General features: G+C 45.6%; 1 pseudogene across 1 annotated transcript in view; it reads right to left on the minus strand.

Moving 5' to 3' along the window:
* The window catches only part of LOC146816444 (ATP-binding cassette sub-family C member 10-like), an 839384-nt pseudogene that overhangs the window by 200362 nt on the left and 611839 nt on the right, over nt 1–27183 (minus strand). Inside the window, exons 14-15 of the transcript XR_014962842.1 lie at nt 19177–19520; nt 12911–13080 (exon numbers count right to left, since the gene is read on the minus strand). The product of XR_014962842.1 is annotated as an ATP-binding cassette sub-family C member 10-like (transcript). The remainder of the gene's footprint in view (nt 1–12910; nt 13081–19176; nt 19521–27183) is intronic.

A 27183-nucleotide genomic window follows, 5' to 3' on the forward strand; every position in this document is an offset into this window, starting at 1 on the left:
TTTTCCTGCTGTTAATTGATGCAAGAGGTGCCCTGAGCACAAACATTAAATGAGGAATCGGAGGCCTTGGAGAACCGAATGCACGAACAGACCCCGTGTCTGTGCTTGACTGAGGTAACAAGGAGGCCTCATGCCAGCAGCAGCGGGTTATGAAAATGTATTTCGATACATGATAGACAAGGTACACTTCTGCAATAATTCACGTATTGGGTCAATATTGTGTTTACCAGGGTGGCCTTTTATGCACAATTAGAAAAATAGATTGTCTTGCGGTATGTAAATCAATGTATTGCCCCGTTCATGAACATGCACTGCCACAGATTGTTTAATTTATGTGCAAGAGAGTGCACGTTTCCAAGTACGATGCAGAGCAGTAAGGGGTGCTGGGAGTTAAAAAACGGGGACTCGGGCCGTTTAATGGCCACACACTTGAGGAGCGCGAGTCGCTGATCTTTATGCTGCATAAAGAAGCACATCGCTTGGCTGGGCCGCGGGATGCATTCCATTGAAATCACATTGTGGATCATAAAGTGAGTCTGTTTTTTAAACTACAATCCGTCGTCCGTTACCTGCTGTGGTGGGCCCGGCCGGCCGGCAGGGACTCGAGTTGTCAACTTGTTTGGGACAGAGAGAGAGTGAGACACAACGGACGGCTGCGATTAGCAGGCCTGGTCCGGACCGGTGCTACTGCTGCTAGCTAAGCTACGTAACCAGGCAGCACACTCGGCTCGGGCCTTGGGCGGCGGGGGCCGGGGCCGACTTTAACGCGACGACTTGCTCAGCTCATCTGCCTGTTGCGTGCGCCGCGTTGGTTATGCTGGGGCGTGTCAGAAATTTGTAAAAAAATCTGCGCACGTTGCCGCACAGCCGCACCATACAACCAAAATCGAGCCCAAAAAACGCCCAAAGCAGTCCTCCTCCGGCCCGCCCACGAAGGCCTCCGCAGCGCGATGATACAGCGCACTGCGCCGCGATTGCCGCCAGAATCAGTTAAGTTAAAGACAGTTTATTTATTAAATTTTATAAATTACAGACAGGAGACAGCCAGTCAGTGTGTGTGAGCATGCGTGAGAGTGACTCTCAGAAGATGCGAAAGAGGCACGGGCGGCACGATATACACTACACACAATCACACGCAGACTGCAGTAGTGAATTGAAAAATGTGACGTGCGACTGGTGCGCGCAGTGCAAGAGTGTGTAGACCCGGCCCTGTGAAGAAAGTGCCGGTGCTAAGCACCGGCACAAATTAAGCCCTGGTCAGTAGTACCCCCTGCTAGCGCGTTCCTGCACAGTGCCGCTCGTGGGGCTGGGACCCAGGCGGCAAGTTGTTATTATCCCGTAAAAGTTAAGGAAGTAATTGCCCCGTGGCGTGGACCCCTCAGTGCTTGTGGCACAACAAAAAATTAGACTGGTATCGCCCAGTGCCAGAAGCAGGCCCTCTGGGCTGCTCTTTATCAGGAACCACATCTCCAGAGGCGCTGTGAGCATTTACACCAGCCGGTTCATCAGAACCTGATTTATTTGCCTGCGTCTGTCGCTGTTGTATATTACTATACAGGAATACAAGTAGGAGGAGGCCATCACTGTACTTCCCCTAGATGATGAATTCTGCGCAACCGTAGATTACTCTATACACTAGGTGGTGGCTGCCGCCATGGGGCCCTTTGAAAGGCGCCTGATGTAGTTAGTCCATTCCTATGCAAGCCCCTTAGACCTGTCCCGGGCTCAAGCTGCCTCCTCTGGTGCTACAAGATTCACAGAACACAGAGTTAGGACCCCACAAGTGCAAAGTGGACCCTACCATGGATCTCAGCGCTTTCGATAGATTAAAGAGGTCTTTCCTTGTGCGCACTGACCCTTCTGTAGCTGAAGATGCCCTTGGCATGTGGCTTGACCTACCCTACTCCTACTCACTGCCTCTAGGGGAGGACGAGAATTTCCACGGAGATTCCACTGATGGCCCATTTAGGCGTTGGCGCCCCTCGCCTGATCCTTCTCATGCCCCATCACCAGCAATCCAGTCGGAGGATATCTCAGATATGCTAGACCCACGAGGATCTAGTATACCCATGCTCTGCAGATTGGTTCCCATCAGCCAAGGTGAGCAGTTATGCGGCAGGTAGTTTGCGGAAGCCACTGGAGAAGGCAGTGCCCGCAAGCCTTAGGGTGGAATGTCCACGTCCTTCCTTAGCCGGCAAGGTGGCCCTTATGCTGGAGATCGATACAAGGATGGCTACCTTCCTCCTAAAGTATTTTCGCGGTCCCAAAAATGGTATTAACAGGTCATGGAGGTCGTTTCAAGATAAGTTACTAGATGTAATAGGCCCCGTTACTAAAATCTTGGAGCTGGCAGAAGAGGCCAAGGCTTCTGGTACAGCAATTTCCCCGGAGTCCATATCTGGTTGGGCGCACTGCGTGGTGATTTTCTTGGGAAATGCTAACTCTGCCCTCTCGGCTCCCAGTTAATAAAGGTGGACCCCAAGTTAGGAAACCCAGCCACAACTGAAGCAGGGGCAGTGGCACAAGGTGGGCTTTTTGGGGAACCTTTCATAAAAAAGTTACGGAAATTTGTAGCCATCTTTACTTCTCTGACTAAGGCTCAAGCCTCAATTATGAATATTTTCCACCCTCAAATTTTTGTGGGGGCCGGTCATGGCAGAGGGCACTTGGCTGGCCGTTTCTACACACAATGCTGAATGCTTTTGCAAGGGACAAGAGCAGCCCCATCCGGGGAATTCTTCCCCACCAGAAGAGGCTACAGAAGCCGCAATCACAGAGGAACCTCCAGGGAACAGTTCCAGTTATCCCAAACAGGTGAGTGTTCTCCCTTCCTCACAACTAAAAGTGGTAGGTCGTTCGGCTCTGTTCTTGCACAACTGGGAGGCGTTTACCTCCGAATGCATGGGTTCTGCAAACTATAAAATATTTTCAAATACAGTTTTATGGGTCTCCCTTCAGATTTTGCATCTGCGTTCATAAGTCTTCTCGGAATCCCAAACAACTCTGATAGACCAGGAAGTGGCAGACCTCCTCCTGAAGGAGGCGATTTCCCCTACTTACATTCATTAACGGGGTTTCTCAGCAACATTTGTCTGGTAGAGAAATGAGATCAATCTCAGGGAGTTCAATGGCTGGCTAGTGTATGGACGTCATACGACTGTTGTGCGATCTCTTGCAACCTGGCGACTGGATGGTACGTTTAGATCTCAAGGACGCATACATAATGGTCCCAATCTCTTCTCCACATTGCAGATTCCTCCAATTCCGATGACAATATCAGGTTTATGAGTTTAAGACCCTTCCGTTCAGACTCTCTTCTGCCCCTTGGTGCTTTAGCAAGGCGTTGAAGCCAGTCATAGAAACTCTCAGAGCTTAAGGCTATCGCCTGATTATCTACATGTAGCATCTTCGTTTAATGGACCAGTGCCCAATCACCCTATCACAACAACTGCAGTTGACAATGCAGCTGTTGGAGAGTTTGGGGTTTATCATCAACAAGCAGAAGTCGCTTCTAACATCCTCCAAGCACCTTCCTGAGTTTTGTGGTCAAGTCCGAGAAAAGAACCCTAAGTCTCCATTCTCGAAAGATTATGAAAATCTGACGGGAGCTCGGAAAGACTTTGCCCAAACCCACAACTTCGGTGCCACAGATTACAAGGGTGGTGGGTCTCCTATCTTCCCTGATTCAAGCGATCTTTCCGGGCCCTATACATTACCGGGACCTGCAACAGGTTAAAGCCTCCCATCTCCACCACAGCCTCCACTACTCGGAACAAGTCCAGATGACAGAGGAAGTCAGGGAAAAGGTGCGATGGTGGCTGGCACATATGGAGGCTTAGAACGGGCAGGCCGTCTTTTGCTCAGATCAGGATCTCATCATAGTGTCCAACGCCGGCTGGATGAGGCGCTCACCACGGGGACTCTTTTACAGGAAGAAAATGGTCTGCCGAAGCTACATATAAACTGTCTGGAGTTCATGGCAGGCTCTTTTGCAGAAAAATGTTGGACCAAAGACAAATTGACTTCTTCTGCCCTTCTCAAGATGAGCAACCTTTTGGCGCTTTGCTACATCAATCATCTGGGGGCTCCAATTCGAAACTTCTGGTGGATTTGCCAAGGATTTCTGGGGATTGTGACTGTCAAACAATGTGTCAGTGATGGCAGAGTATCTCCCAGGCACTTCCAACAAGGTGGCGGATTAGTGCTCGAGAGAGTGGTCGCACTCAAGTCGGTGGCAACTAGACCCGAATGTCTTCAAGATGTTGGAGGAACGCTGGGGTATGTTCACTGTGAACCTTTTTGCGTCAAGGCTGGACCATCAAGTGGTCAGATACTTCAGTTAGAAGCCAGACCCACTAGCGACGGCGACTGATGCTTTCCTTCAGGATTTGTCAAGGGAAAAGGGATACACTTTTCCCCAATTGGTGATGATCATGTGCCTCTTGACACGGCTACGACGTCCACAGGCAGCCTTAGTTCTGATCACTCCATATTGGAGATCTCAAGTTTGGTTTCTATTTCTTCTGGAACTTTCCTGGGAATCTCCAGTCCTTCTACCACACACTTTGGTACTCTTTCAGGATCCTTTGAGCAACTGCCACCCGTTCATTCTACAGCAGAGAGTGCCCCTCATGGCATGGTGGATTACAGGGAACATTGGAGAATCCAGGGCCTTTCATGAGATGCTGAAAGTATGTTGGCTATGGCCTGGGCAGATGGAACCAGAAAGAGATACAAATCTGCATGGTCCACGTGGGTCTGTTGGTGTCTTCAACTCGGTGAGGATCCCTTGGTGGTGCGGTGTTGTCCCCATCATGAACTTCTTGGCCTCGTTAGCTTCTCGAGGCCTGGCATATCGAACGGTCAACTCATATTGAACAGCCATTTCAGCTGCCCATATGCCGATCCAAGGTATGAATGTTAATGAACATCCACTGATGTGCAAACTGATGAGAGGGATCTACTAGGTTCTTCCCCCAGAGTTGCGATATTCATCTTTATGGGATGTTAACAAAGTGCTTCATCTTTTCAAGTGTTGGCAACGCAGTTACTTTTTGTCAATTTGGCAATGTTGTTATGCCTAATCTCCTGTCGCAGGTTTCTGACGTGAGGGCGCTCCACATTGCCGGGCGGATTTTTACTCCACATGGGGTTACCTTTAACATTTCCCTGAGAACAAAATCTAATACGCAAGTGGTCTCCTATTCAGCTTTTGATAAGGCTCCTAAATTGTGCGTGGTAAGATGGTAAAATGTCGAAAGGCTTAGGAAAGTATGACAGAGGAGATCCACCCTCCAGGGGGATCGACAATTATTTATAGCACTGAGGAAACCTTCCAAAGCAGTCTCTTCTCCCACCATTGTACGATGGATCAGTTGGGTCGTGCAAGAAGCGGGCATTGATGTGTCACATTTTGGAGCTCATTCTGTAAGAGGGGCAATGGCCACTAAAGCCTTTTCTCTTGGTGCTCGGCTAGAGGATATTCTTAATAAGGCAGATTGGTCTTCAGACTTCATGTTCAATGGGTTTTATTTTAAACCGGCGATTAATATGGTATTTTTAGTGGGGGACAAGCTTTGAACGAGCAAGCCTAATCCTTGCCTCCAGTCCTGACATAGAATGAAAAATCTCCTAGCTCTAGCGACAGAAAATTTCAATTGTGTTCAGGACACGGAGGCAAGGATTATTTCTGCCCAGGTTTCTACAAACTTCCCGCCCTGTCTGGGTTCAGTTGAGAAAGTGGTCAATAGACATTTCGGAAGGTTCAAATAAGTCTTTTTCATAAGGTCAAAGTATAATTCTCTTTCTTTGTCTAAACTTAGTGGTTGTATTGTAAAAATTGATTTTGATTGCACTGTTATTTGCAATGCGTTTTTTTGAGTCCTGTGGGACATGTGGGTGATAGTTGTTGTTTATTCCCAGGTTCTGATTCAACCAAACAAGAGTAAAGAATGATACTGGAGAGTCTTCGGTCGCACTCAAGAAAAAGGAGGATGATCAGGAAACAGTTGATTATGTGGACTTGACCTGTACTCTGATAGGTTGAACTTTTGTTTTGAGGTGCTTTCCCAGTGGTTGATGGGAAAGGTAGTTTAAAGGTGAACACTGCTGGAAAAAATTCAAGGAAGAAAGTTTTGAGCATAATCCTCGCCTCTGTGTCCTTAACAGAATTGAAACTTTCCATTACTAGAGCTAGGAAATTTTAAATTCAGATTCCAAATCAACTCAATGACACACATTTCAATCAGCTAGGTTGTTCTCCAAACCTGGAAGATACTTTGCCCTCAGCACAATTCAGTGAGCCAGACAGAAATTCTGAAATTCTACAGCCAGCTCCCATAAACCTTTCAAACATCTACATGCCAGCCTGTTTATGCTGTAACATTATCCATTCTCAATAATGCTGGATGCTTCCTCAAACTGTTTCTGAATCGTTTCCAAATCTCTTCAGGGCAGACAAACCTGCCATTAACTCCAAACAGTTTATGTGATTTTGTCTCTCCTCCATGGTCCAATAGTCACCTGTGTCCAGGATCCTAAACCTGGCACTCCAATCCAAGTTGCTAAATAAAAAGGTAATTTAACCTAAATTTAAAAAAAACATGTTATTCTTGTTAATGTGTGACCAAAAAACTAATCATACTTCATTTAAAAAAAATGCTGTCTAACCTTACACATTCGAATGCAGGTCATAAATACTAAGTCATGACCAGAAATTACTCCATTTTTACATATTGTTATATATTTCTTATCCTATTGTACATCCCATAAAGTGAGAAATGGATACAATATCTTGACTTATTTTCATCTATATTTTGTATAACCATATAAAAATGAAGTTCAACTTTTCTTGTATAGAGCAGCTACAAAAGAGAAGATGAGTTTCTGAAAACTATAATTTTTACATTTGACATTCTTTGTACATCAAAGGACTCCATTTTGGGCTATTTGTGTGATTTAAGAACATTATAAGCAACCCTACCATTATACAGACGACATGTAAAAATGCTGTACACAGTAAAATAGGTAGATGGTTGTGAGGAAATTATCTTAAAATGATCAGGTATGTTAATTGTCCCTTTTCTTATGATAGAAATCAGTGGCTAGCTAATCCTGATTTACCTTGAGGAATCGTGTGGATCACTGGAAGTAAATGCATCTTTGTTATGTTCGTCCTCCAGTTTTTTGGGAAGAGGAGAGGGGTAGGGTAGAAGGTTCTTAGGCATTTATTTTCTGCTTTTCCTTCTCTAGTTCATTGCCAAGTTACAATGTGAATTTTTGGTTTAGCTTCTTCTTAAAGAATAAGTTACTTACCTTCAGCAACACCTTATCCAGTAGAAAACAGAATCTAGCCGCAGATTACTTATCTTGGAATTCTTCCCAGGCGCCAGACTGGATTTGGAATTATTGTGCAGCAGTACCCCTGCGCATCGGTAGAGGGCATTGAGCGACTCTGTAGTGACATCATCCTCTGGATGTGCTGTCGACAGAGTCCAAGTCCTCCCCTGACGCGCATATGTCAGTTTCTTCTGTGCCTATTTTTTGTGCCAACAACGCAAAGCCACTTATAGAAACTGCCTATGGAAAGGAACAGTGTGCCAAAAAAGAGACATCTTTGTGTCAAACAAACACAAAGTTCTAAAGAAAGGCATCAGAATGCCAAGAAAGGGACCTTGTAGGTAACCAACAGTTTGCAGAGTGAGGGGGATGGGTGGGTCATTAAGGAATCTGCGGCCAGATCCTGTCTCTACCAGATAAGGTGTTACCAAAGGTTAGTAACTTATTCATCTGTTAGAGACATCTAGATGCAGATTCCTTATCTTAGAATTAGATAACCAAGCAGCCCATCCCTGGAGGAGGTTCCGCAAACTGAACTCATGAAAGATCCCTGAATAGGACTGGCCGGTCTATAATGAGATAAAGTGACCAGTCTGTCTTAAGAATTATCGGTGAAGCAAAAAAGATGCTCCACCAGAAGTACTGTGGGAAGCTCATAGGGAGCTGAAGTCTGCAAGAGCTTGAGAAACATGTGGATAACACTACCCACAGCAGAGGGATAAGAAAGTATTGGAGAAAACACTACATAGAAACAATTATACTATGTAGCCCCACGACTGGACGACTGAACTAGGCTAAAGGACCAAAGTCAACAGCCCATATCACAGAATTAGAGCTCCAGCTCTTTATTGTGGAAACTAGTATGTGAGCTAACCCTACCCTGTGAGACACAAAGAAAAAGGAATGTCAGAGCACTTTCATGATGGAAAGAGAGAGAGAGAAAGAGATCCCATAAATGCTGAACAAAGGCATTGCTAGAAGAAGAAGAAGAAGAAGAAGGTCTGGTAGAGACCACTCTCAGTAGCAGAAAAAACCCTCCTAGAGAAAAAGGTAACCCTCCGGGCCAATGTAACGTAGAAGCCCTGAGGAGAAAAGAAATGCATAAGCAACGACCAAGTTAAGGTCAAACTAGAGCACCAAGAAAGGACGTACCTACCAAAGCAGATACACACTCTCCATGGTATATATAAATATATATACATACACACAAATGTATCAGAATACACCAGAAGTATTATCTTCTTCGGCAGGGAAGCAAACCAGAGTCTCCTGCGGCCAGCAGGGGAGACTGCTCAGTGTAGGACCGAGGAACACCCATAGAATAGAAGTATCCATCAAAAGATCGATATAAACACAGACATACATTGGTAATAGTATAAGAGGAGTGAGGGAGTGAAGGCATCACCCACCACAGAAAAATAATGGCAATCGCCCATGAACCAACACTACTGACTGACGAGGCTACCATCAGGTAGTTAACAGAACATCAAAAGAAAACAGTAGGTGTAAAAAACTCCGCTATGAAGGGAATGAAGACCTCCACCAGGGTCCACCAAAAGACAGAGTCAAAAATAAGTTAAACACACGGAAAACCTTGGCAAACAACCAATTTCCATCCAATAGACCTGACTGAAGCTTCTGATAAAAGATGGAGTACATATCAAATGAAGGGATCAAGCCCCACAAAGTGGGAAAAAAACAAGAATATTGGATGGCAGTGCACACAAGCACCGCAAGGATCGAGGCCGGAAATGTCTCAACAGCAGAAAGGATATATACAAATCGAAACCTCTAAAATACCAATACTAAAAAAGAGGAAAAGACCCACATCTCCAAAAGGAAGAGAGTGAGAAAAAGTGAAACAACTTCTTTAAGCAGAAGAAATTTGCCAAATAAAGCAGAAGTGGTATAATGGACTTCTGAGGAATAGAATCCTTATCACCTCCTATGAGGAGGAAGAAGAACCTTCAGGAAAAGGATGCAAAGGGAGACCCCTGCCTCCTTGGAAACAAATCCTCAAAGAGATGGATCCATAAAGTCTATGGGATACATGTTCCAGAAGGGAAACTGAAGATGAAAATTAGCCACAACAACGACAAAAGGGGTGAGATGGTGACATCTGAAGAACAACCAACTCGGTAAGCAAGTGCTGTGGCTGTAATCTGAATTGGTAAATAATAATACCTATAGGTTAAAAGGGTACAAGGCATTCCAGAATGTGACGAGTAACAACATCTTCTCCAGAGACAAAGCAGAAAAAAGGGAGCAAGGTTGATGGCACAGGACCAAGTTAACTTTGCGGCAGTGGGGGGATATGAACCATTGAATTAGATGGGCCTTTTTACCCAATGCACCACTGAGCTATTGCCTAAAAAGGAACTGGGAAGATAAGTGGCAGGAAACCCTCTTGCCAATGCAATAAGCAGTAAGCAGAACAACAAAAGTGCCAATGCACTATAAAAGGTCTTAGGCCAGAGCTAAAAACCTACCCAGGCCAAGGACCCTGCCACTCGTTCCATTACCTCCTATATGGAAAGAAGGATACCATTAAAGCGAAGAAATACCCCATGCATATGAGGGATAACCCATATGATAGTTGCCGGGGGAGGGTATATCGTGCTGGTGCACTGCGGAACACACAAGCCCTTTGTGTGCAGAGACAGACAAATTGAAGTCCCTATAAGGGATACTAAGTGCCAGAAGTAGATCCCAAAATGCCTGTAAGGCATACCAAGTAAGGTACCCGTAGAACAGGGACCACAAAACAACATACGTCCCAGATATTTGGACACTTAACCTGTCACAGAGTATAAAAAGATTAAAAGTACCTGCGGGAAGCAGAAACACCTCACTGGGTGTCACCCAGGAAAAGGGGGGAAGGGGTTAAAAAGAAAAGCCAATGGGCTTCGCCCGGTGAATGGTAAAAGGGAACTACCCCCAAACCAACCTAGTTCAAGAGTACTAGGAAAGCAGACGGCAGAGTTAAGAATCTGCTCCACACCTACTATCTTGAAATTGCTGCAAAGCAGAGTCTGCTTGTGCCCCGAACAGAAAGGTGCCATCAAAAGGCATATCAATTTAGGTGGCTTGAACAGCCTCCGAAAACCCAGCGGTGCGCAACCAGGCACGCCAATATAGTGCCACTGAAGAGGCCATAGCCCGACCTACATAATCAGTAGTATCCATACCTCAGCGAATGATTAGTTTAGCCGCTTGTTGCCCAACTCATACGAATGGAACAAGATTATTCTGGGTCTCTTCCAGAAGGGCGGGCAGCAGGCGCTCCAATGAGTCCCACAATGCATGGGAGAAACGTCCGAAGACACAAGAAGTATTGAGGAATCGCAGTGCAGAACTGGTGGATGAGAAAATATGCCTTCACAAGTGCCTCGTCTTCTGTCTTCTCTTTTTTTAAAGGGACAGCAGGGAAAAAAATTGGGACGGTGAAAGCAGCCTGTACCACAAAACTATGATGAGTTGGATGTCTGAGGAAACAAGTCAGATCTCCAGGGGCCGGATGGTGTCTGTGAGAAATGGAAAGATCCCCAGGGGTCCCTTTTTCGTGTTTAGCCCAAACCCCCAACAGAATATCAAAAAAAGTCTCACTTTAAAGAAGCACCAGCTCTAACCCTGATTGGCCTTGATGCATGACGCCAAGTAAGGGGTCTGTTGTCATTTCCACAGAAGGAAGTGCCACATCCAAAACGACAGAAACTCGTCAGAGCATATCTGCCAGAGAAGAGCTCGCCTCTATAGTCAAACCAGGAGAGGACAGGAGTCCTGAGGCTGGGGAAGACTCCCAAGCCACTAGCTTCACCCAACTCAGTCAAGCAGCTAGACTTCATAGAAGGTTGAGCCGGCCCAGAGATGGGATGGTGAAACTCCAAACCCTCTCCATCACCTCCATAATCATGTTCCTCAAAAGAAAAAACAGGACGGAGGGCTATAGAGCGCCAGGGAAAAACGTCTGGGATGGCCAATCCCACCGGTGCCGCTTCCAATGCTGGCCGGCACGAAGAGGCGACATCTTGGTGTCGGAGAGGGGAGGAAGTGGAGCGTTGAACAGTGCCAACAGCACCATCATCGGAGTCGGTAGACTAGACCCCAACGCCATCGTCTGAGTCGGTTGGCCAGACCCAGGCACCAAAGGTGATAACCCTGAAGGGCTGTGCACTGCCATCAAAATGGATTTGGAATCTGGAAGCCGGACTAGAGCTGAGGACGTACCCGCCGGCAAGGACAAAGTCACAGCCTCGTGCATCTCCTTGGGGCCCGAGGGCACTCAAGGGGAAGGTGAAGACCCAAAGATACTATGCAGCGAAATGTAATATTCTCTCATCTGGGTCCGAGTCGCCCCGGCTCCAGGAAATGTTGGAAGGCGCAGGGTTGACTTGTGCACTGACTCTTCAACCGAAGATCATTAACAGGCTTTATGTGGTGAAGTCAGGTGGTGCAGCGACTTCGACCGCGTCCATCGTCACTAACCTTGGGACGTCAATGGAGAGTGACGCCCACGGGAATCGCTCCTGGATTGGACCCGCAGCCAGTCCGTACAATGCAAAAGGGAACAAGGTCCATGGGAAGTCTTGGAAGATTGTGACATCTTCTGTGCTAGGAGCTTCATACGGCGTTCCCTCAATGCCTTTGGTCGGAGTGATGGTGCGCTCCCAGGCACCACATACAGAGTGAGGGTCCATGGCAGATATTTGTCATCCATAGGACCCACAAGACTTGAACCCTGAGGACAAGAGAAGTTTTTCAAAGGCACACTGTTCCGTTGGACAAAGGCATCGAGGTACGCAAAAAACAGCATAAGGAACCACTAATGGTATCTGCATTGTAAGCGTGGAACAGAAGAAACTGATGTTAGCTTGTCAGGGGAGGGCTTAAGTGGACTCTGTTGAAGTCACATTCAGAGGTTGACGTCACTACGGAGTCACACGACACCCTCTAATGACACGCAGGGGTACTGCTGCAAAAAAATTCTGGGTCCTGTCTGCCACCTGGGGAGAATTCAAAGATAAGGAATCTGCAGAGAGATGTCACTATCAGATAAATGAAAATGTTAGGCGGACGAAGGTCCTATGAAAATCTTTATGAATTTGTCTAAATCTGATTGTAAAATGTTTTTTTAATTCTGGAAAACCTTTAGTATTTTAATGTGAGTATGCTAATGGATAGCTTGATTTATTAACACATGGGGATGTAATGATTTGTTGTAAATCAAACTAAACATCTAAAATCAGGGAAAAAAACTAGGAAAAAAGCAGAGAGGAACCGACAGATAGAAGCTCTGGGGAGAACACACAGGGGAACACTTCTTGCGAACTGTTAAATGACTAAATAAAAAACATTTGACAAATAAAATCATACATCCACGTGTGCAGTGCAGTACCACTGCATAGGTAACAGCTAAAGCTAGAGCTAGAGATCATCAGAAGGTGCGACAACCCACAAGGCAGATGAAAGGCCTTAAACCCTGCTTCTCTGGTAACAATGCTCTAAGTGCCTTTGCACGCACAACGCCTACTCACCTGGAGGAGAAGAGGGGGTGTTAGTAAAGAAAAAATACCTGGACTGCCGGATTCCATCTGGTGCTGAATGATGGCGATTATTGCAATAGCTGTGATGACAACTACACCGATCATCTGCAGACGGATATCCAGCCACTGCTTGGCTGTGTCACTGGCAAACTTACAACGCTGGTTTCTCTCCAAACGCTCCTCATTCTCCTGCTCGAGCCTGCAGGAGATCAGAGCAAGGATCAGAGACCTATATGCCTAATATGAAGTAGAATTGAGTAGTGTCACAGGTAATTATCAGAGAATCCCCTAACCTTCACATGAGCAGATATCAGTGCAGAATCAAATGTTCCTGCAAATCAACAATAAACAGAATCAAAAACATTCACTACCAATGATAGACAGAAGAAAACAATTACTCTTCTTGCTCTTCCTCTGACTAGCAAATACCTGCAGCCACTGATAGGAGCAAAAAGATGATCTAAAAGAAATCAATCCTTTTAGTGGTACTCAACAGAAAGGGCATCCCTCTACTCGCCCTGCCTCTGTCTCACTAGTGTATACCAACCTGTACCCATTCATGCCAACATACTCTTTTCTATGTGTACCAGTGCCTTGATGTGGCATATCTTGCTGCAGGAGGTCCAGAGCCTGTGTATCTGGTGCTGTAGCCAGCCGGAAGTTACAATTACTGTGTCATGATTAATATTTGCAACACAAACCTATAAACAACATTCATTTCAAACAATGGGTCAATAAACTTTTTAGGCCATGCTGCTAATCAAGTTGTTTAGAAATAAGGCTAGCATGCCACATGAGTGAGTATAGCAGACTATCGCTACCAATATATTGTCCAGATAAGTATATATAGGTAAGTACAGATTTACTAATCTTAACTCCCCACCTATGTACCTTGAAACCAATTTCATTGTTGAAAATAAAGACATCTTTCAGTGAATATATCCAGTCTCACAACTGTAATGCTTCCAAAATATTTCCGATTTACCATGTTTAAGGATTGCACCCAGAGCAAATATTTTAAGCTGCAGAGGATCGTGACTAGCCTGATGCCACCAGGTGTCTGGGAAACTTTGAGTGGCCAGGAATTAAAAACCCCTGGAGCCTCCCAAGAAAGAGCCTTTTGTCAGTAGCTTTATTATTGACGAACCAGTACAGGAGACCTGTTTGAGTGAACAGTCCCCGTACCCCCAGAGAGCTAGGTAGTGTATAAAACCCTGGAATGCTTTGTCCAAATCTCCATCTGACAGGGAATATACATAACCCTGTACTCTCAGTTAATAAACCATTTTGAGTCTACAGACCACTAGGGTCCATGGCTGATCAGTCAGGGCCATTGGATCTATTGTCCAAGGTTAGTGGATCATATTGGGTTTGTCCATGGCCTTCAACAATATTGACCACGGGGGCAGCTCTGCCATGTACAGATTGGACAAAATACTTTACAACAGGTTCCACCGAGATAGTCGACATAGGTTCTCATGTTACCGAAGGGTCATCCAAAAACTCACCCTGACAGTAGGTTTTGTATTCCTCCGATCAGTGGTTATGTTTTTTCTTGGGCATGTTTTCCCTCCTGAACATTATGTTCCTTTCTTAAGAATGGTACAGTTTTTCTCCTGAGAGCGATTGGTATTTCAATGACTGATTTGTTTTCTAGAACAATGCTTTTTTTATTCCTAGCTGTGAATTATTTTATGTTTTCTTTGTAGAGTAGTATCAATCCTAGCTGCGATTTATTTTCTCTCATGACAAACGTAAGGTTCTTTCCTGACAGTGGTTTGGCATCTCACCTTACCCTAGACAGGTTGCGCTCCCTCATCACAGCTTTTACAGTTCTTTTCTTGTCTGATAGTGGCTTTGTTTCTCATCTAGTGGTTTTAGTTTCTCCTGAAAGTAGCTCTGTTCCTTCCTGCCAATGCTCACTTTCCTTCTCAACAACACTGCCTTTCCTTCTGACAGCTGTTTATTTTCTTTCCTGGTTGATTTTCTTTTTCTCATGGCAGTAAATCGCTCCTTTCTCGACTATGGTTCATTCTCTTTAATTCTAATGGGTTGATGTCTCTCTTGGTAGATTTCAAGCGATTCATAGATACTATCAGAGCCATGCATACTGGAAAATGTTATTTTCTCTCCAGATTCTTTGCAGCTCATATTAATATCCTGTATCATCTTACATTTCCCAGGTATTTAGTGGAAACCTGAGAGCAATGCTTCCAAATAATTTGGGGCATTTCAATTGACCCGCAGGGATAAACTCAGGCATTACTCTTTACTAGGAGCAGCTTTTCCTAAAACCTCAATGTTTAACCAAAATCTCTTTTGCCAAGAATCAGCAGAGCAAAGTAACTTAAAAAAGCTCTCTGGAACAGCGCCTTACCTCACTTACCAAGTCTATCCCTACTAACGGTCTCCTAGACTGGATTAAGCGCTCTGCAGTGCTGCGTTATGTTAAGCGATACAAGCCAGCAGTTGTCCTACTACAGGAAACTCATCTACTGGGCTTGGGATGCGCTTTTCTGGGTTGCCTTGGGTATGACAGGGTTTTTCACTCTCGGTTCGCGAGAGCCTCCCTGGGGGCAGCTATCCTGATACACAAATCCTTCTTTTTGATTATCACTAAGGTCCACGGGGATCCTCAGGGGTGATATGTGGAAGTTGAGGGTCGCTTGACGGTCAAACAATATAACTTTCTTTAATTCCTGTTATGTTTCCTCAATATTATTGCAACCTACTCGCCAGATGTTGCAATCCTTTATCCTGACCATCCCTTAGGGACCACAGAGATTGGCGGGGAATTTAACGTGGTGCCTGATCCAGATATTGATGGCTCTGCACTTTGTATCCTTGTCTGTTTGTCCTCCTGGGCGCATTCTATGGTCTGTACGATGCATGGCGCACCTGGCATCCTGCAATGCAAGCTTATACACATCAATCGACGGCTCACGGTATAGAATCGCGAATCGACCTGCTGTGGCTGCCAGCTGTAGACCTCCTCTCTATCCAATCGGTGTGCATTCTTCCGTGCGGCATCTCTGACAATGCGCCCCTCTTAATGGAATTGGGTGTTCAGCCTGGCATCCGTCGCCCCGCCTGAAGATTCAGTGCCCGGCACTTGCAGACCCCTGCGTGTGTCACGTTTGTGGAAGAGGAGCTACAAGCCTTCTTCCAACTCAATGTAGACTCAGTGTCTTCTGCGGTTATGTTGTGGGCATCCACAAGCCCTCCCTCATGTGCGGCATAGGGAGGCCCACCGGCCGGTGCGGATAGCTGATCTTGAGGGTCAGATACCTCAGCTGGAGGCAGACTGCCACCGTAGTGACACAGAGGAGACCTGTAGCCTCCTGGCTGTCGCTCACGCTGATCTGAGACAGATCTCCCCTGAGGAGGCGAAGCAGTGCTGGAGGGCCTCGACCCAGAAACTGTACGAATCAGGTGATAAATCTGGCAAGTCGTTATATTGGTTAGCGACCCCCCAGCATCTCTGACAGGGTGGTGCCTGTGGTTTGGGACTCATATGGTCGTCTCAGGGAGGGGTTGCCTGAGATTGCTCAAGGTTTTGCAGATTTCCATCAAGCTTTGTATGCCCTACGCACGCAGTGCTCATCAAAGGTAGAACATCTCATTCTCTTTGATATTCCACTACTGTCCATTACCGATTGTATATCCTGGGAATTAGAGCAACCACTCACTGTAGAGAAAATAGGCTCTGCCATGATGGCTTTGCAATCCGGGAAAACAGCAGGCCTAGATGGTTACCCCATTGTGTATAATAAGCAATTTCAGGACATTTTGACCCCCGATCTCAATTGTTATATTGTCGCAATACAGTGAGGCTCCTTTCCACCAGATATGGACTGTGCCACAAATGTGGTTACCCCTAAGGAGGGCCTTCCCAGGGACCAATGTTCACCCTACCATCCCATCTCTCTTATCAATGCTGACATTAGGATATATGCCAAAGCCTTAGTGACCAGCCATCTCCCTTATCTGATTAACCAGATCAATGTGGGTTTATGCTAGGTCGGAGCACTGTATTCGCAGAGTGCAGGTGGCTCTCTCTCAAACACAGGACTTAGATGACACATTAGCCCTTTTGCTTATTGATTTTTCTACGGCCTTTGACACTGTCTCCTGGGACTTTTTGGACGCAGTCCTCCTGTGGGCGGGCTTGGGAATTACATTTCGTCTGATGATCCGTCTCCTTTACTGTAACCCAACGGCCCAAGTCCAGGTGAAAGGCGTTTTATCCACCCCCTTACCCATCGGACGGGGTACACGCTAGGGCTGCCCGCTTTCTCCCCTATTGTTCGCCCTTGCGATAGAGCCTTTGGTGCGTCTTATCAGGTGCAACGCGTAGGGGTAGACGGGTTTGAGTACCTCATAGCGTTATATGCTGATGACATTCTCATGTTTCTAGGGGACTCTTAGACCTCTGGACCTTAATACTTGGATATCCTTCACCTATATGGCGATGCATCGGGCCTCCAAATTAATGCAAGCAAATCCACTTTGGTGGAGGTGAGAGAAGTCGCGGAGTGGCAATCCTGGTGCCCAGACATCCCCACCGGATGCAATTCTTTCAAGTGCTTGGGGATTCATGCATCCCACCTCGCCGATCTAGCATGGGCTCTTAACTTCTGGGGGCTTCCTCAAGCTCTTGATCGCGGCCTACACCGTTGGGCCACCCTACCCCTTAATCCTTTGGGGCGCATTGCGTTGTTCAAGATATTGTGTCTCCCCTGCTATTTATATGTCCTGGGGAATTATCCATATCCCATTCCCCACAGATGGTTCCACTCCCTGATTTCCAAATTTATGCATTTTGTTTGGGTGGGAGGGCGTCATAGGGTTGCCTTTAAATCAGCGCATAAGTCCCCTTTGATTGTGGCTCGGAATGGCTGATCCATACCTTAACTACTTGGCAGCGCATTTGGAACCAATTAATTACTGGTTTACGGGTGGTTGGGATGATCTTGCTTATCGTCTGGAGCTCCATCTTTGCTCCATCTTGTGGGCTTTAAGGATCTAATGGACCTCCTCTATGGAGCACGGTTGCCCCCGACATAACCTTCTTGGATGCGAATATCCCTCGTTTGCTGGAGTGCAACCTTATGTCTTATTCAATGGGATCACCGTCTGACTGGGAAAAGACCCTATGGCAGGGTACGTGGCTCTGACACCTCTCTGCCTTGGAAGGTTCCCCCCACTGGGACCGGATTGGTGTTTTCTACTTAGCTGATTTGTATAAAGGGGACACGTTAATGTCCTTCCAGGACCAGAAAGCTCAATACGCTAATTTGCAACTTTTCCGCTTCCTTCAGCTGCGTCATGCCCTACGATCACATTTCTCCCTTGACACCTCCCTCCTCAAATACAGTCCACTTGAAGCCAAGATCTTCTTGGGGCGCTTGGAAAAAGGTGCCATCTCACTGATCTTTTGCTCATTAGTCATTCATGCCCCAGATGTCTTTGATCTGCTTAAACAAAAATGGGAACGCTGGCTGGGGGAACTCAATGAGGACAACTGGAGGGAGGCGTGTCTCTGGCCCCGCAAATTGGTAATCTCTTACCGTATGCGCATGATCCAACTAAACTATTTTCATGTGGCTTACCTCTCCCTACACCGCCTGCACCGAATGTCTCCCAACGCATCAATCGCTTGTGGGCGGTGTGCATTCCCAATGGCAGATTTTTTTCATGTGGAGTGGGTTTGCCCGGAGCTGCGCCCCTTTTGGGACGAGGTGGGTCAGGAGATCTCGGTAGTCCTCAGGCGCTTTCTGGATTTTGGTCTGTGCACTGCACTGCTGGGGCTTATGGAGGAGCTTAAATGTACGCGGGCTGAGGAAATGTTTATTGGGGTGACCAAAAGGGATGTGGCCCGCGCATGGAATCAGCCAACACCCACCTCGATCTTGTGCTGGCGCCGGGGGATAGATAGGTGTGCCCAGGAGGAAAAACCTATTTATGTTGCTCATGGGTGTCCTCACAAACATGAGCGAGTGTTGGGGAAATGGTGCTCATTTCATGGGCTATTGTTGTATTGTACCTATTCTCATCTGCTGAAGTGTAGCCATGTCTTGAGATGTCACTTTATGCACTGTCTTTTCTGTATGCACCAATGAATACCTGTGCCGTAAAATTTGTAATAAAGTTGATTATTCGAAAAAAAAAACTCTCTGGATTGCTACAGAACAAGTACCAATTAATCACCTGAAGTTCACGTCAATGAGCTATTCAGTATTTCATCAAGTGCCAACAGGAAACATGCAAGAACTGAATTGTCGGAGTCACTTACCTGCTTGTGGCCCTGGTGGCACGAATGGTGGTCAGCCCGGTCAGGGTCTCAGAGAAGTGGGTGTAGATGGGGGACAAGGTGATGCTACAAAGTCGTTTCAGCTCCCGCGAGGTGTGGCGGTAGTACTGCTGGATATAGAAGTAGAGGACCGTCAGTGGCACCAGGACCAGTATGATCCATGGTAGCCCATAGCTTATCATCACGACCTTGCCCATCAGGCTGAATAAAAACGTTAGGAAAATGTTGAGGAAGTAGGCGAGGTTGTGATCAGCGAAGTATAAGTCGGATGAGAAACGGTTAATAATTCGGCCCATCGGAGTAGTGTTGAAGAAGGTCATAGTCGCCTGGCAACAAGAAAGAAACATTACCGTGAAAAACTTGCCTTTGAGCTATACTTAGAGAACAAATAGTCATACAATCCATCCTGTACAAGAGCCCATTTTGATGGTACAAAACATTAACCATTTTGGTCAGTGTACCTCAGATATTCCCAAAAAGGAGTTTACTGTGGTCTGAAAATGCTTTTCTTAAGGTTTGTGAAGATATTGGGGATGAGGAACCAAGTTAGTGATGATCTCTCGAAAGTGTGCATTAAAATGGAACTTAGTGGCCTGTCTATAATACGTTTTCTAGAATTTTCTAGACAACAGGAGTCAATATCCTGGCCCCTGTAATTGAATACTCAGTCAATGCACCAATCCACACCAGAATATCAGTTGGGCTGCAGCCAATACACAATCCATTGAGCAATATTTGCCTTATGAGACAGGGACACTAAGTGGAAATCCAAATCGTCTTTCATAAATGAATCACACACTTGAGGAGCATCAGGGAACAGAATGTGCATGTTAAAACAAAAATATTTTGAAAAGCTCATTCTAGTGCCTAGTACATGATTTGTAACCACACAGGATGTAAACAATACAGCACAGTTTTAATGAACGGATTCTGTGTTACATCAGGAAATACAGTAATATGGTTCTTATATTTCTACACACCACACCTAATCAATCTACCGTTTGGCGAATACGCCTTACCAGTGGCCACAACCACCTTTAAATACTTAGGCATTCAAGTTTACAGAACACAGGCGGATCAAATTGAGGGTAACATAATACGGGCTATAACGGCCCTCCGAACCAGTGTGGCCTTTTGGTCCTCTCTGCCGTTGTCGGCGATGGGGGGGATTGCCATCTCAAAGATGGTGATGCTCCCTCACCTATTATACTACTTTGTGAACTTACCTGTCGTAGTCCCACAGTCTATTTTTAATACATTGGATACTATGTTGGTGGGCCTCATTTGGGGTACGGGCCGCAGAAGAGTGAGCCTACGGAAACTTCAACTGGAGACCCAGAGTGGCGGCCTGGGAGTTCCTGACTTAAGGGCCTACTACTATGCTAGTCAGCTCCAATGGTTATCTTACTGGACAGCCGGGAGGAATATCCAGGAAATCGGTTACACACTGAGGGATTTAGACCGGGGCACGCTACACTCCCTGCTCTTACCTAAGACCACAATCCCCGTGAACAGCCCTCGCCTATTGAAGACGGCTCTACAATGCTGGAGGAGAGGGCTGTCATATACCTCTTCAACGACTCCCTATTCGACAAACATCCCCCTTTTGGGCATTCCTACACCGCAGGGTAAGCTTACGAAGGCCAGAATACACGATTGGGTGGAGGCGAGAGTGGAAGACGTCGGGGCATTCTTAGGGGATGGCAGTTTGCTCGATCACGATTCCTTTATTCAGGCTACGGGCACACCAACACGCTTATACCTACTGCACGCTGCTGTATCCCATTACATAAAGAACACATGGGCCCCACAGCGCAGTGAACCATCACAACATACCTTGGTACATCTCTTATACAACACGGGGAATGGGGGACACTTGGTCCGATGGGTCTACACGGGGATACGGGCTCATGCCGCAACCACACTTGCGTCCCTCAGAACACAGTGGTCCAAGGTTTCTGCTGAGGAACATACTGACAAGGGTTGGAAATGCATGCTCGAACACCCGAAAAGAGTGTCCCGTAATGAAAAACTGAAATTTATTCAGACGATGGTCCTTCATAGGTCGTATCTCACCCCCCGGAGGATTCATCGCATGTTCCCTGACGCTCAACACTGCTGCCCCCGTTGTAAAGAAGACGAGGCAGACTTCCTACAATATGCTGTGGTCCTGTCCCCATCTCCAGGACTACTGGAGAGGAGTCCGACAGTCTCTGGGCGAAGTCACACAAATTCCTATCCCGGATGACGCCCTATACTGTCTCACAGGCCTTCGTAGACGTACAAAAGTACAGAAGGTACGACTGAGATTCTTAGACCTAGCCGTCATCTTGGCAGCATGAGGTGGAAATCCCCCAGGTGCCCAGCGGTGTCCAGCTGGCAAGAAGACATGATTCAGTGGGGGAAAACTGAGGGTGCAGCTCTCCGGAGGGAGGAAGAGAAAGGCCTACGGAAGCAACCCATTTAGATGGAGTGGGAGGTTATGCTACACTAGTTCAAATTACTTGACTTACTACCCTCACAGAGTACCCCACCCCCGTAACACACAATGTCACTTTACGACTATCCGCCATTAGGTTACAAGACTCAGACCCATACACTAAGACCTATGGGCACTGCAGGCCCCTCAGAACTACTCTACTAGCATCTTCCTCCGATTATTATGGATCTTAGGCATTGAGCGACCAGGAGTATGGGTTGAGAGGGTTAGGGAGGGAAGGGATATGGTGGAGATTGTTGTTCTCATTAATTAGAAATGTATATGCTTTATAATGTAACTTTATCTGATACAGATGCAATGATATGGTACTTATGTTGATATCAGAACCTTTTGCCTTTCATTTCCTACCAAATAGTACGAACACGGTATGATAGACTCATGCGATGTATATGTTGTATCTATTTTAAATACAAAAGACCACCTCTCTATGGTATTCATTTCACTGGATATGCTGTCAAGGTCATCAATAAAGTATGTAAAAATAAAAATGGTTATTATATTTCTGGCCCTAAACCCCTCGTATGCTACCTCTAAGCACTATACTAGTTCTAGCATGTTAGGAGATAACTAGCCTACCTTGAGTTTTGCAGGCAGCGCACACTCTATACCTGATTCAGAACAGCAGGGCTTATTGTTCTGTCTGAACAGCAAGCCTGCTATGTCTGTCACAGAGCAGCTGTGTCTCAAATAATAAACCACTGCCACTTGAGTAGCGGGTGAAGGCCACTTGTCACCGACCATACAGTAACCTTCGATTAAGTTGGTGCTTAAGTTGTGCTCATCCTGTCTTGATAGTTCTAGAGCCGCGAAGGTCTCCTCTCTAAGATCTAGTCCTTCAGGCTCACTTCTATAATACTTTCAGCAGAGTCCTATTAAAGGCTGGTAGAATAAAGAGTCAGTAATAAGCTGTGCATTGCTTTTTCAGCTATTTCAAATTATTAAAAAATATTCTTTATGGAAAGCAAAACATAGCATGTACTTTCTAATCTTGTAGAAGCTATGTTTGCTTCTAATGTATAACAATGATAATGATATGCTCCAGCAGAAATATTAAAATAACATAAATGCATATTTACGTTTAACAGTCAAAGGACCAAACAACATGTTAAGAATGTGCATTTGATGAAATCCCAGTTATACATTTCTTGATTTATTTAAAAAGTTTTGTATAGCGCAAACATGATCCTAGAGGGTATCAGAGCACTTTACAGAAGAGTTGCACACACATAGGGGAGACAATTGTGGCAAAACAGCAGCAATGTACAAAAAATAACAACAGGTATGTGATGAAGTACTACTGGAGGGAATCAGAACCATAACATTGCAAAATATCATAAGTAAGCAGAGGTGCAGACAAGGAAGGCAGAAGAACATGTGAGTAGAGTAAAGCCAGAAGTGTCGCCGTGACATCAGATAAGGAGGAACAGGTCTAGCAGCAGTGCTGCAATAGCAGCCCCCTGTAACAAAAGTGAGAGTGGTGCTTCTAACAAGCACCCCTCTCCCCCCCCTCCTAGTGCCTGTCGAGCAGCAATCTGCCAGGGCTGGATGCAGTCTGCATGAAACCATTGAATGTCCGCACCGCCCACCACTGACTCCCTCTGGGCAGACCGAGGGCTGCTGTCAGTGAACTGCTGTAGGAAGAGAGCTACAGAAGCAGTGATGCTCTTACCTGGTTAGTAACTTCTGGATTAGTTGCAGGTAAGTCCTTCACTCTGGCTCTCCCTTGTTCACCCAGTACTTACATCAGCACAGAGGCATTCAGTCTCCACAGACAGGCACAACATTACAGCTCTTCCTTTCCTGATAGTAGTGTTGTATTTAAGAATAGTGTTTCTTTTCAATGGGATTGGGTATCGGCTTCTTGGGACGATATATATACTCTAATGACAGGTCTCTATTCTGCACCAGTGTTTTAAAACACTTGCTAAACTAATGTTATTTTTCATTATTCCTTAATTGGATATGTGTACTAGTGTAAATAGGATACAAATGTACTTAATCAGCTGTTCCTCTTCCAATCGTCCACTAACAAGGACAGGCCCTGAAGACTCATGCTGTACTCATCAGTAAAGCTTTCACTTCCTTTTTGAAGGACACTGTTGATGGAATCAGTCTAGTTTCCGTAGATAGGGAGTTCCAGATTCTCGGGGTAATACCTGAGAAGGATCGATTGTGAGTTTTCATTTTTTTAAATTTCTTTGGTTTAAGCAACAAGGTACTGGAGCTCCTGGAGGAACGGGCACCACCCGAAAGTTCTAGCTTATTTGCAAGGTACAGAGAAGTGTTGAAATGAAGTGCTTGGTGGGTCATGCAGGCAAGTTTTAGTTGAATCCTTGCTTCGAAAGGTAGCCAATTTAGAGATTTCAAATCTGGGGAATAGTGGTTGGTTTTCTTGAAGCCTGTGATGAGCCTTGCAGTAGCATTCAGTGACACCCTGAGAGGGGCCAGTCTGTACCTTGGGAGACCGCAGAGAGTTGCACTGCCATATTCCAGCAGTGAGATGACTAATGCTTGCACAGCGGACATGAAGTCATCAGGGGGAAGGAAGGGTTTTAATTTCCTTAGGATGCTCAATTGGAAGTTCGCTCCTTTGGTACATGTGCTGATATGATCCTGCATGTTCAAGTTCTTATACAGCACTATTCCAAAGGATCTCGTAGAGTCTATGATGTGCTGTTGAGAGCAGAGGCATTTTTCGAATATTTCTCCATGATGGATGCTTGCTTGGGAGGTGAGATAAGGAGGAATTCAGTTTTGAGGGCGTTCACTTTGAGATGGTTGAACGTTAACCAGTTTTGGGTTGTGTGCAAGGTTCCATTGAGTGCCTTGATATTGTCAGGGGAACAGATTTTCATGCACAACTGGCTGTCATCCACATACATGTGATACTGGGTGTTAGATGCTTTGAGGATTTCAGTAAGAGGTTCAAAGAATAGATTGAAAAGTGTGGGTGAGAGATAGGACCCTTGGGGAACCCCCAGAGCGCAAGGACTGGGATTGGAGAGGGTTTGATTGGTTTTAACTCTCTGAGTTCTGTTATGAAGAAAAGAGGCAAACCATTTTAGTACTGAGTTGGAGAGCCCCATCCTACGTTCCAGAAGACTCAGGAGATTGTCATGTTACACAGTGTCAAAAGCTGATGAGAGGTCGAGTAGGATTAATAGGCAGGATTTGTTCCGGTCAAGCAATGTAAGAGCGTCGTTGACCATATGAGTGATGGCTGTTTCGGGGCTGTGGCCCTGACGGAAGCCCAATTGGAATTGATCAAGAAGTTGGAATTCCTCAATGTGGTTACACAGTTGTACATGAACACATTTCTCAAGGAGATTTGCCAAAGAAGGGATGTTTGTGATTGGTCGGAAGTTATTCAGATCCTCTGAGTCAGCCGGAGGTTTTCTTGAGAATAGGAAAAACCAGGCTGAACTTTAGGCAGTCAGGGATCTCACCTTGAAGTAGGGAGGCATTCATAATCTTGGTCCAGATTGGGACTAGTGTCCTTATAATTTCTTTAAAGAAATTGAAGGGAAGGGGATCATTGAAGTGATTTGAGGGTTTTAGGGTAGAAAGAATGTTGTTGAAGTGTGAGAATTGATTTCTAAAGGCATTGTTTTTAGGGCAGTGACATGCAACAAGATGGGGCTGCAAAGGTAGGGGGGAGTCTGGTAAGAATGATAGATCGGTCAGGCCAGACCTTAGATCAGATTCGATCTTGTTAGACTATTTAAGAAAGAAGGCAGAAAAGTCCTTGCAGTTTGATTGTGGACTGGAGATGAGTGGCGATGGAATGTAGTGTTATTGGATTGAAGTTTAATCAGATCAAAAAAGCATTTTGGGGCGAATTTTGACTTTGTCCAGTTGGATTCTGAAGGAGGTCGCTTTTGCAGTTCTGATGTGTTTCTTGTACATACTCTTCTCAATCTTAAGAGCTTAGGGAGTTCAATAGATGGAGATGATCTCCATGAGCGTTCTGCTAGTCTCAGGTTGCGTCTGTCTGAATTTAGGCTGTCATTGAACCATGGTTTGAAGTCTTTGTTGGACTTTCTTTTTAGTTGAAGGGGCAATTGCATCCGGGAGTTTCAACATGGAGTTGTTGTAGTGCTTAGTGAGTTTGTGGATGTCTGACATGAACTTAGGAGGATGCAGGGATAAGTTGCAATGGGATATAAGCTCATTCAGGTTTGCATTTGGCAGCAAACTTTTCCAGTGTCTCTGTTTCTTGGGTTGGAGTCTTTTGGTGTTCCATCGTTCAAAGATGAAGAAGGTGATATAGTGGTGATCCTACCAGTCACAAGGGGCAATCAATTCCAGCTGAATGGAGTTGGGATTGGCGATGATTAGATCGAGGGTCGAGCCTAAGTTGTGCGTTGGGCTGTCACAGGATTGAGTCAGGGGTTGAGGTCAGCTAGGAAGTTTTTAAGACTATTCACAGCCTGATCATTTGGGTCATTCCAACGTAGATTGAAGTCTCCCAGGAAGATCTGTGGACAATAGAGACCCAAGTTGGATGGGATGGTTTCCATAGGTTGTTCGATCAGAGCGAGGTTGTCTCCTAGAGGATGGTAAAAGATGTGCAGGTTGCATAAGGGTCTGTGTTTGCTAATGATGTCTATGCAGAGATAGTCACAAGACGAGAGAATTGCAGAGGAAGACTGCTTTGCAGAGAGACTGTTATGGTATTTACAGGTGATGCCTCCACCAGATCTCTTATCTCTATCAAGTCTGATAATGTTGTGGCTGGGAAGGGACTAGGATGTCAAGGACAGGTCCTGAGAAGTCATTAAGCCAAGTTTCGGTGAGAATTTGGAGGTCGAGTTCCTGATCTAGGATGAGGTCAGCGATGTCCGTGGCATGTTTCACAGCTGATCAACAGTTGATCAACATGCATTTCAGGTCTGGTTTGTTGTCTGTGGGCGTAGGTGGTGTAATGTGAACTTGCATAAGGTTAGCAGTGTTTAAGGCATTAGAGTTATGTCTGGGAGCTCTATTTTTATTTTTTTTATTTTATTTTTTTATTTTTTTATAAACTTATTTTTTATTGCCATTTTCATATTTCATACATTGTACATCATTCATATTCTTCAAGTGGTCGTATCCGATTATACATCCTGTAATGGTACTTAACAATTGTACTGATTGATGATTCGTAACCAGGAAGCATAAACACTGTATACAGGTATCATGACGTTTATATCCTGCGATCTCGGGTTCCATATATGGCAAAGGAACTGGGGTTTAACACAGGCATAAACTAGGGGATGGATATGGAAGAATATATCCAATTACACTAGTGAGGGTATGTAGCGTCGTAATGGTAAGGCACCTCTGAGACTCATGTTTGCCTATCCTAGTTGGTGCGACCGAGAACCGTAATAGTGTGCCTGAAGCTAGGCCTTGTTAAGAGCTCGCGCGGTTGGGAGTCTGCGGAAGCAGTTGGGCAGGGCCTGTGACTGTGTACTCTGGATTAGCTGTGTAGATGCGTCGTCTGGTGG

Source organism: Triturus cristatus, chromosome 6, assembly GCF_964204655.1.
Source record: "Triturus cristatus chromosome 6, aTriCri1.1, whole genome shotgun sequence".
In the NCBI taxonomy this organism is placed as follows: Eukaryota; Metazoa; Chordata; class Amphibia; order Caudata; family Salamandridae; genus Triturus; species Triturus cristatus.